The sequence below is a fragment of the Cygnus olor genome, chromosome 3, assembly GCF_009769625.2.
Source record: "Cygnus olor isolate bCygOlo1 chromosome 3, bCygOlo1.pri.v2, whole genome shotgun sequence".
Classification (NCBI taxonomy): domain Eukaryota; kingdom Metazoa; phylum Chordata; class Aves; order Anseriformes; family Anatidae; genus Cygnus; species Cygnus olor.
The window spans coordinates 120,735,404-120,746,247 of NC_049171.1; positions in this window are offsets into that span (position 1 = coordinate 120,735,404).

Genomic DNA, 10,844 nt, shown 5'->3' on the forward strand with positions numbered 1-10,844 from the left:
TGATCCAGATTCCAGCACCTTTTTCTTACCCAGCCCACACCTGGCACCAGGGATGCCTCTGTTAAGGATGTGGAAACCTTTCTAACTCTTACTGTGCTGCCTATATCTTGATGTCTTCTTAAAAGTCTTCCCGCTCCTGGGGATAGGAGAAAGTTTCTGATATTGCCCCTTAAAAAGTAATTTCCAGCACTTTTGCTGGGATGACATTCTGAAGAAAAAACACAATAATGGGATAGGTAGCTAGCTAGAAATCAGGAGCTTTAGTTTTAAGCACACTTTTTCAGCATGTCTTGCTTTTAAGGCTTGACCCCACTGGGTCATGGGAAGCACATGCAGCACTGGGCTCTCCCCTGAGTGCCTGCAAGCAAGCGCAAGGTGATCTGTGGGTGCAGAGCTCGCTGTGAGGAGCCACCTCCACCCCAGGATGTTCCTCCCGGTATGGCAAGCACATGAAGAGCCCTCCCTTTCCTCCTCTCACGGCACTGCTGCCATAGAGATGCCACGCTGGAGAGCATCCCGCTGAGCTGCTCTCTGGTGTGGTTTGCGATGCAGCGTTTGGACAGCAGATGGCCCAGCCCTTGGGCACAGCACTGGTGCAGGAGCTGCTGCTCACTTATGACAGCATAGATTTCTTCATCCCTCTGGGCTGGTTCTGCTCTGCTCCCTGGCCTCAGGCCATGCCCACTCAGCTCCACCAGTGCCTGCAGGTGTCAGAGGTGCTGACCAGGGCCCTGGTGGCTCCCACACCCACTGACGCCTGTCACAGCACTGTGCGCGATGTGACATCTCCCCCCCTTGGCTGTCTGCTCCTCACCACCCCACCGGCCCTGGGCTGTTGTGGGCCCTGCCAGCTTCTGCTCTCCCCCATCTTTTGCCAAAACCAGGCCAAAGGCGCTGCCAGGGCTTTTCTTGGCCTTTGGCCCTGCAGTGAGCTATCAAGTCCTTCCACATGGCCTGTCTGTGTGCCTTCACCATAGCAGCACAAACCAGCATCTCTGAAGCTTCACCCAAACATCCAGCACCTTCCCATAAAGTGCCTGAAGTTTCATTCTCCCTTTCCTTCCCTTCCCAGCCTCTCCACATGTCACGCATGCAAGCTGTCACCTCTGGGGACCCTCTTGAGAGCTACTAGCTGTCCTGCCACAGAGCTTCTCAACATCCAGCCTGCACTCCATCACTGCTCCCTTGCTGCTCACCCTGTTCACTGCAGCCATGGAAAACAAGTTTTTTGCTGCTCTCTGCAGCAGCCTTTCATGTATTTAAAGCCTGCCTTTGCAGCCTACCCTCACAGTGGTGCCCAGCTTTCTTTTTGCCAGATGAAATATTCTTATCTTGCCTGGGAAGCAAGCTTCTGGGGCTCTGCTTGGCGTGCTGCGAGGCAGTGAGCGTGAGTCTCAGCACGGTGCTGCAGCCAGACGTCGAAATGGCTCCTGTCTTAGCAGTGCTTCGCTGCTGGCACCAGCACGAGTATTTTTAGGAGCGGGGTCTGGAGGAAGAGGCAAAAGGGTGGCATGCTTGCTTGGCATGACAGGCTCTTCAGCAAGTCTGCCTTTGGTCCAGGTAAACTACATTGTGGCATCCGAGCTCAGCCTCAGCGAGAGGGGACAGGCCAGTGAAGGTGGCAGAGCATGTACATTCCTAGTTTGTGTGCGTATACATATGCTTGTGTATGTACATAAACTGAAATTTGGTGCTTTTTTTCAATTAAAATATTCATAGGCTTGCTAAATCTTGCATTTCTATCTTATGAGATTCAGGGAGCCTTAAAGTCCAAGTTCTTGTAGTCAAGAGGATTTGAGTTCTCTTTTGTCATATTGTTTGCTATTTTCCAGTCATTTCTACCCCTTTTGGTTCTAGAGAATAACACTTGAAAGTGTGACTAACTGCACGTTCAAGTAGCAGGAGGTAAAGAACTCACTTATTCTCTTAGAAAAAAAAAATCATCTAAGTCAAAGCCATGGTTTTACTACAGCTCAATTTGTTACCCCAGAATATTCCAGGTGCCTCCACTACCCAGCCTTGTGGCTGCAGGCCTTATAATTACCTTAATTTCTGGTACTGGCTGACAGTTTTCTCCAAAGCATAATGTACTGGCAGGGTCTCGCTCCCCAGAGTAATCCATGCAGCCCCCATGCCAGCAGCCACACAGACATGGCAGGGAGCTCTGCTTGTCATCACATGCCTGTTTTAAAGCCTTGCTTTAAGTCCTCCAGGAGGTGTTGGTGAAGGAGTTGGGGCTGCTGAAGCACTTTGCTCGATGGGATGGAGAGTAGCTCCGGGCCAGGAGCAGTTTCCCACCCTGATGGTGATTCAGGTGTTTCCTTGCTGGGATGTGGTGCCTGGTTCCATGAGGGTAAAGGCATATGCACAGGTAAAGCAAGCGGCGAGAGAGCAGGAGAGAGACAGCGAGGTTAGGCCAGAGGGAATGGGTAACTAGCACGTGATGAGAGAAATCAGAAACAGACTGGGGGAGAGAAAGAGTAAGCCAGGTAATGAGTGAACCTGGATTTCTCCTATTTCTGCCCTCCCCATTAGCCACGAAGCTGAGCTGCTGCTGCTGCTTGGTTTCCCAGGTTGGCTGGGTGGGAGCAGCCGGCCTTGGGCTTCCAAAGTGTTCCTGCTTTGCAATCAAAGCAATTAACAGCCAAACCACTTACTGACAACAAGGTAGCTCTGGGAAAGAGAGGAGAAAATGACTTCCCCTCCTATCCTGCAAAAAGAGGGTGAGCTGTGGTGGAAAACCACCCTTGTGCTGCCTGGTGTGAGCGCTGCTCTGTGGCTGTGCTCCCTGAACAGCCTAGCCCACTCCCTCACTGTCACAGGTAAGCACGCGCTGTTTGCGCCTTGTGCCAGCAGCGTATGCTGAGGGGTACATTTGGGCTTGGTGACTTCTCCGTCCTCCAATTAATAAATCACCTGCCATTTTAGAAGTCTTGGTGTTTCTCTTGTACCAGTGATGTTCAGGGAGCAATGAAGCCAGTGTTGTTTTAGCAGCCAGTGTATGTGTTGCAATAGCAACCATTAATTGTTGCGTGACAGCAGTGCTTCTGAACCAGGATCAAGCTCGAGCACATCAAGAAAGGCCAGCCTTGGCCTCAAGCAGTTTGCAATATCACATGAAAGCAGGAGAGGAAAGTGCAGTGAGTGTGGAAGGAGTTCTGGTGTGGGTCAGAGCAAGGACACAGCAGAGCTAGGAATAGAAACCCGTTCTCCAGGCTCCTCAGCCCCAAGCCTTCACATCCTTAGACCTTGCCTCCTGCTGACACCCCCCTCAGCTTACTTCAGCCCCGCTCTTCCTCTCAGCTTGCTTGCCCCAACTCTATGGCTAGGAGAGGCTTGGAGAGCTGGAGGCCGAGTGTGGCTGGGGTCTTGCCTCGTGGTGCACAAGCCCCTGCAGGGGCAGGCTGTGCGCCCACTGCCCAGCTGCTTGTCCGGCACTGCTGGGGAAGATGGATGGTCCTTCCTGCTCAGCTGCTGGCGGCTCCTGCCCCTGGCGCAGGCTCGGCAAAAGCTGCACATGTTTGTGCCCTGCAGCTCTTGGCTGCAGCTGGCCAAGCCCAACCCAGATCAAAGCTGGGCCCCTCACTCTGCACAGTGTGGCTGGGCTGGGAGAAACTGCAGGGTGTAGGCAAGGAGAGGCGCGGGCTCTTTGAAGTCACGGTCACCAGCGTGCCCACGAGGAGCTGTAGATTTCCCTCTGTGGCCCTGGGGAGTGTGTCAAAATGCTGGAGAGCTGGGCCTGGCGAGGGACCGGTGCTGCCCTCGGGACCCCAGCCCCTTGGATGGCGAAGGGGAACGGGTTAGCCCCATCTCCTCCCTGGTCCTTGTGCAACAGCGCAGCCTCTCAGAACCAGCGCTTGGCTTCAGGGTTTTGCATTTAAAGCTTGCTCATTTTATTGCTGTTTTCCATTGCTTGCTTTGCAGTTGGTTGTCGGTGGCTTTTTTAATTGGCTCACAGCAGATAGTAGGAGATTTTCTTTGAGCACATCACTAAGTCAAACTTGTACCTAATTTTAGCATATGTGACATTCACTGGGAATGAGTAAGTGCTTTAATCGCTTAATGATTACCAGTTGCCTCTTACTGCTGTAACAAACTGGATTGAAATCACTTCCACGTCATCTTACTTTCCTCACCTCTGGGTTCCAAGAGCTCAGAACAATAATGAGTAAGTGGTCAGGAATAAAGTATTGTGTTTGCTGAAAAGCAAAGTTTGGTGAACTGTCAGCTGGACAATCGATTCCAGCATGCGATGCCCAGCAGCCCGCTCACCTTGAGCCAGATGTGGGCAAAGCATTGCACAACAGACAACTTTTTTTTTCCCGCTTGGCCATTTAATTTTCCTACATGCAAATTTCCACAAGTTCGCTTTGAAATTGCTCGAGGTCAGCAGAGCCTCTCATGCTGAGAACTTCTGGAAATGATTTGCAATGTAAGCCTACAAACGGGCTTTGTGCCCAGTGAAGATGCAACATTTCCACCTCGGATGCTGCGCCGAGCTGCCTTTGGAAGACCACACTGAAACATCTGTTTGTGGAAGGGGTCAGGTCATTAATTCATCATTAGGTTTGGTAATTTCAGGTTGTCAAATGTTTTTCAGCATAGCCTAACTGTGACTTGTTCCAGGTGACCTGCTGTGGCTCCCACCAGCATTGTTTGCTCTGAGCCTGTGACACAATTGTTGTGTGGTGTTGACCCAGCTACCTCACATTGAAACTGAGCCAACTTCAGCCCTGTGTCATTTTAAGAACTGGAATCCCAATATAGATATAGTACCCTGAATTAAAGATGTAGGCGAGGGTCTAGGCAATGTTGCTGTAAGCGTTAAGTGCCCTCTGCTGCGGGCTTGCTGTTGAACCTCAGGCAGAAAAGCCGTGTGGGCACAGGCTGCTGTTTGTCTGGCTGGGTTGGTTGGTTTGCTCGCATCTTGCGGCCACAGCTGTGGTGGGCCAGCAAAGGGCAGATCCTGCACAACAGCTTCGTTCCAAAGGAGTGCGGCCGTGCACCTTCTCCTGGGCCTCAGAAGGTACCTCAGCTGACTTCCCAGCATGTGATAACTTGTGGCCAGCACAGCCAGCAAGTGCTGTTTGTTTATCCACAAAGCAGCATTCCCAGCTCTACCGTGGAGCTCAAGGAAGACAAGTCACAGCTCTGTCCCAGCTCTCCATAGGGCAAGTGAATACAAGCAGGCAAAATGTAGTTTCTGTGTACTGCCTTTGGCTGAGTTCACCATAAGCCCATAGGAATTTACTGTGAGGTTGGAGCTGAGTCTCACATGGTTGATCTGAATTAATGGGAGAAAATATAGTTGTGTTCTTAGCAGCTAGATTTGCTAATATACCAGTGTCTCTGCAGAAAGCCTTTTTGCAATATATTACAGTGTGTCCGCTCCAGAATTCTGGGTGAGGTGTGGTGTGGCAGCACCTAGGAGCAGGCCCTGTGTGAGGATGTGGTGCCTCAGGTTGGGCTGGCGCAGTGTCCTGGCAGCCTTTGTCACAAGGCTTCACATGAGGGGCTGCTGATGCTGGCATGGAGACAGGCAGTGTTTTGTCCCAAAATCCTGGCTGGGAGATGTGAATGGACAGGACAGCAACAGGCACCAGCCACACGTAGCTGCCCTCATGGGTGCTGGCTGGGGCTGGTCAGTGCCCAAGGTCACCCTCAGGAGCCCCAAGCCTGCTGACCCTGCTCTCTGGAGCTTCTGGATTGCGGAACTGTTCTGAACAGAGATGCTCCTCCAAACAAATATCTTAGCATGATCCAAAGAAGGGAGTAGGAATCCTAGGGGACAGCGAGAACACTCAAAGTGACTGTAATTAATGATAAAAACATTTTTGGCTAAATGCTAAAACTCATGAAGCCAGGTCTAAAATTATCTCCAACTCTGAAAGATTAGGATGAAATGTAATTGTCCCATCCTCCTAGGGGAGGACTATCCAACATCTGCCTTTGAGAAGTTCTTACTCCTTCCTTTGCCATGTGTAATGCTGGCCCAGTCCAGGTCTTTGTTTAGTTTAAAAAAAAAAGTTCATGATACTGTGCTGCATCCTTCACTATGTGAAATGAGTAAAAGAGCAAGCTCATTCCCTAGCTCCACGGAATAGAGGCTGACCTCCTGGAGGGTGCAGGACCTGCTGGCTCTTGACCTTACCTGCAGGTAGCTTCTGTTGGTGCAGAGCTCCAAGCATCTGGTTCTCTGAATGCTAGTAGTAGCGTGTAGTCCTTGTGTCTCTTGCTGTGCTTTGGTGACTCTCAAAAAAAAATATTTGATCAGAGGTCAACAGTAAATAGAAAACTTTTATGTGAAAATCCCAGTTCAAAGACCTAAAGTTTAAACATAGGCATGCCTGCTCTGCTGCCTTGTGCACGAGCCAACACACTCTTTCCTCTCCATCCGCATGCAATGCATCGCTACCCCAGGCATCTCCCAAGGGCACTCAGCCCTTGTCACAAGCAGCACTACTTGTACTGAATGGACTCTATAATCATCATTGTCATGTATTAATATGCTGCCTAAGGGCAGATCCCATTCAATGGAATTTGCCTCTTCGCTGTGCAAAAGCATAGTCTAATTGTTGCCAGCCTCAGCCTCTGATGCAGCTTCCTCCCCCTGCATTGGCTAATCAGGTATATGTATATACATGCATGTGTATGTATATACCCATGTGTTGTGTTTGTGTATATAAATGTTCTTACCTGGATGAGTCGCAGAGAAGTTTCTTGAAACTGCACTGACCAGTCAGATTTCACGGGGACGTCTCCAGAGGCTGTGAACTTGTAAGGCACTGCAATCAGGCTTACCACTTGGTGTTGCTGCTATGCAGTGTGTTCAGAACTAGTAGGTTTTGGCAAAAGGATGGCATCAGTGCTGGGTGGAGTTCTTTGTGTATCCTGCTTATTCCAAAGGGTCATTTTGGGGAACTATTTCCCCGAAATCAGAATATTAAAAAATAGTTGTAGGATGTAAATGAAGGATACACAAATGAATATGTAGAGGATGAAATTTAGGTTGATGGATTATCCAAATCTTAACTGTGACACTTGCTTTTCCCAAATGGTTTTCCTCTTTCCGCAACACATCTTTCCACAAGCTTCTCCCATCTGAGCAATGATTTTATCTTACTATGCTTGTTTACAGAAACTGCCTGCAGGTCCAAGTGCTGGGGTGTTGCTGCTGTTTGTAAACCAAAGTTAGTTTGTTCCTAGACAGACACACTTAGAAGAGGATATTTGTGTGATGGTGTATAGGTAAGGGGCCGACGGATAACATCACACGGAAGAAATGTGGAGGGACAGCAAATACAGCACAACAAGATCACCTACAGGAGTTCATTACCAGGTTTCTGGCAGTCGCCCAGTTGTGAAACATCACCTAAATTTTATTCAGCCTACTATTTGCCATCTAATGCACTGCCTGATACAGGAAAATGAGTCAACACGTTTTTATCCTATCCCCACTGTCCATTGGCATCAGTGCAGGTCATGTGAGGCACAGCTCAAACACTGAGCACCACATGCTTCTTTGAAGGGTCTGGGGGAATAATGGAAAGCTTCTGCCAACAGAAGATAACACTGAGTGGAGTATATGGCTTGTTTTCTTTATTTAAAAATAAAAATTAAAAAATGCAGATTTTCTCCCTTCCCCGTGGGTCAGCATGGGAATTCAGTGAAATGACTATAACTGGGCTCTGAAATTAGGAGGCAGATGCACGTATCAGGCTGTCCTTACCCCTGGTCAGACTATTCCTTAGCTTTGCACACCCCAATCAGCAACCCTAACGAGTTGGGACGGCTTGGAAGCGGGATGATGGTGCAGACTGTGTGCGGCTGTGATCCATGCTTCTCTTCAAACACGGGCATGGTCCAGACTGGGGATGCTGGCTGCAGGCAGGCGGTGCTGGTGGTAGCCAGTCCACAGCCACCACTCACCATGGCCCTCGCATGGTGGTGCTCGCAGTGGACAGACAGACGGACAGGTCCTCACTGTGGTTCTGGCTGGCATTCATCCATTTCTCGACGTCTGAGTCCTCGCAAGCCAGTTATTCTGTGCACTGCCTAAAATACTCTCTTGCAGGACTTTTAAAAGTGTTTGGGGGATGGAAATGAGTAACTCCAAAGTCAGTACTGCAAACTTTCTTCTGTTTCATTTCTTTGCTTTTTAATACACAAATACCAGCTTGGCATATGCAAATTAGGCATTGAGAGATGTTTTTATCTGAGGTGCATTGATTGCTTATTTCTGTGATTCAGTGATATTGTTGTAGCCAAGATCCCCTCACAAATCCTGGTAAGCTGGTGAGTAACACAGTATGGCTTATGCTAGTGGTTAGCTGAAAAGAAGTTAAGTCAAAATACTTGCATCTGTGCTTTCTAAATGTCTGATAAAAATTCATTGAAAGACAAAGAACATAAGACTAAATTCAGGGTGGTTACTTCTGGAAAGCAGTGGAGTATTGTTGATTTTGCATTATTGAGGCTTTGTTAAGGAAAATAAAATAGTAATGCTGCAGGAATGTATGTGGGTTTTTTATTGAAGCAAACACTGGGAAGTGCTATTTATATATCTCAAAATGCTAGGAACAGTCTATTAGCTGATTATTAAAATAAAGTTACTTGAATAGCTTCACCTTTACATTACCTTTACGTTTAAAATGGTATGTCAGGAAAGGCGGATGAGGTGGTGTGTGTTTTTTTTCTTTCCTTTCTTTGGTATCATTAGAGTGCAACTGATCAGTTTCACACTGTCCAAGCCACTAGTGAGACCTGAGCCAGTGGTGGTTTGCTGGTCCTGTCTTTTCCCACATCGCCCCAGCCGTGTGCTGGCGTGCACGGTGTGCTGCTGCTCGTGGGAGGAAGGCAGGGTGATGCACACACAAGGCAAGCCACTGCCTGTGCCGCCACGGCTGGTTCAGCAGATCTCTGAAGCTGGTGCTTAGATGCAAGCACCCACAGCCAGAGAAGCATGGAGACTGTCGTGAAGTGAATGGAGAAGGCTCTCTGTGTCGCCCCATCCTGTCCTCAGGTTTCAGAGAACGAGGCTTCCTCCCCCCAAAGAGCCTCCAGGGAAAAAGAGCCTTCCCTGCTGCAGCAGCCAGGGCACTGGGGTGTGCAGCGCTGGCTCCTCCTTGACAGGGCGATCCCCACAGGTCTGGCAGCATGGGAGAGAGGGAAGGCAGCCCCTGCCTAAGGGTTTAATGGAACTGCTGAATTTACCAGATAATGAAAGTGGGGTGCAGTGGATAATTAACTTGCTAAAACACTATCTTGAACACGAGAGAGTCTTCTTTCAAAGGTTGGCTATTTACTTAAAATATGGTTGCCTTTGTAACTCTATGGCTTTGCTAGGAGTGGAAACTGAGGGCTCATTTACTTCCTTAATTAACAACATAACCTGCAATTATCCAAAATGTTGCAGAAGAGCACCCACAAAATGCATAACAAGCAGCTGACTGAATACCTGAGTGTTAATCTGATTGCTTCTAAAAGACAAAGTGGATTTGTCACACCAAGGCAATTTCTACATTACAGGAATGTAGCGAATAACAGCAATTCTACATACAGGAGCACAGCCTGGTGGCCCAGTTCTGGGCCGTGAAGTTGTCACATGGAGTCCTATGTAAAAGCAAACTATGAGTGACATCTCTATAACATTTGAGTGGGCAGATGGTAACATTTGTGAAGTTACTTTAGGCCCCTCTGATAAAATATATCAAATTTCCAAGTACACCCTCTTTTTCTCCTCCTCCCCCCTCCCCCCACCCCAATATTTAAGAAATTTGGGCAATTTTGGTCGCAATGGATGATCAACAGGATGATCCAACACCTGGAGATGATGTGGTTTCCCCTCTAACAGGGCAACTGGGCACCCTGGTCTTGTGGACTTTCCTGGTGTGTGTATGCAAATCAGCTGCGTAGCAGGAGTATGTGTAGCACCCCTCTTAGTTAAATATGTGGGGATAAAAAGTCCCTGAACTTCTGTGTCAGTAGGGTGTATGGCACATGTGCTCTGCCATGTGTATAGTCTTAGTTCTTTTCCAAGAAATACAAGACACAAATATTGCAACTCTGGAGAAAATGCTGAGGTGACACCAGAAGATGATAAGCTCTGTGCTATGGACAGAGAACAGAAGGTTGGATCAATTATATGACAAGGCTTGTCCATGCCTGTTACAACTGGGACTGTTCATCTTCCAGCTGAAGTTTTGCAGAAAGCACCAGCACATGTAGTTAGGTCCATTTGTACCTGGGCTAAGAAGCCCAGAGAATGAGATATCTTCTCTTTTTACCCCTTTTTTTTTTTTTTTTTTTTTTTATTGGTGCATGAGGGATCTGGCTATTGTTGATGGCCTTTACGAAGTGGGGGATCCTGCCTATTGAAGCTTGCAGTGCTGCCATGAGGTTCTGCAAGGAGACTTGTGCCTGCTGCAGCTGCCTTGGTGCTGATTGGTAGGAGCCAGTCCTCATCTAAGGGCTCTGTGGGCTCACCGGGCAGTGCTGTGCTGTCAGAGGAGCTCAGCAGCAGCTCTTCTACATGTGAGTCCGCTGACACCTGCCCCATATGGACTGCAGAAGGGGAGGTGCAGGTCCCTCTGCAAAACACTGCCGAGATGGCTGCTGTGCTGTGTCCCAGACCTTGTGCAAGCAGCAGGATGTGTCCTCCCTCCTGTGGTTCCAGCACAGAGGTGGGACAGGGCTGCTCGCAGGGCAGAGACTAGGTTTTTTTACCATCTTGAGAAGGTCTCATTTTGTGGTGGATAAGGATCTAACAGGGTTCCCATGGTGTGAACCTCATGGTGGTCTGTAGGCTATGGTATTTCCCGATGAAGCATATTTCATTTTTGTTG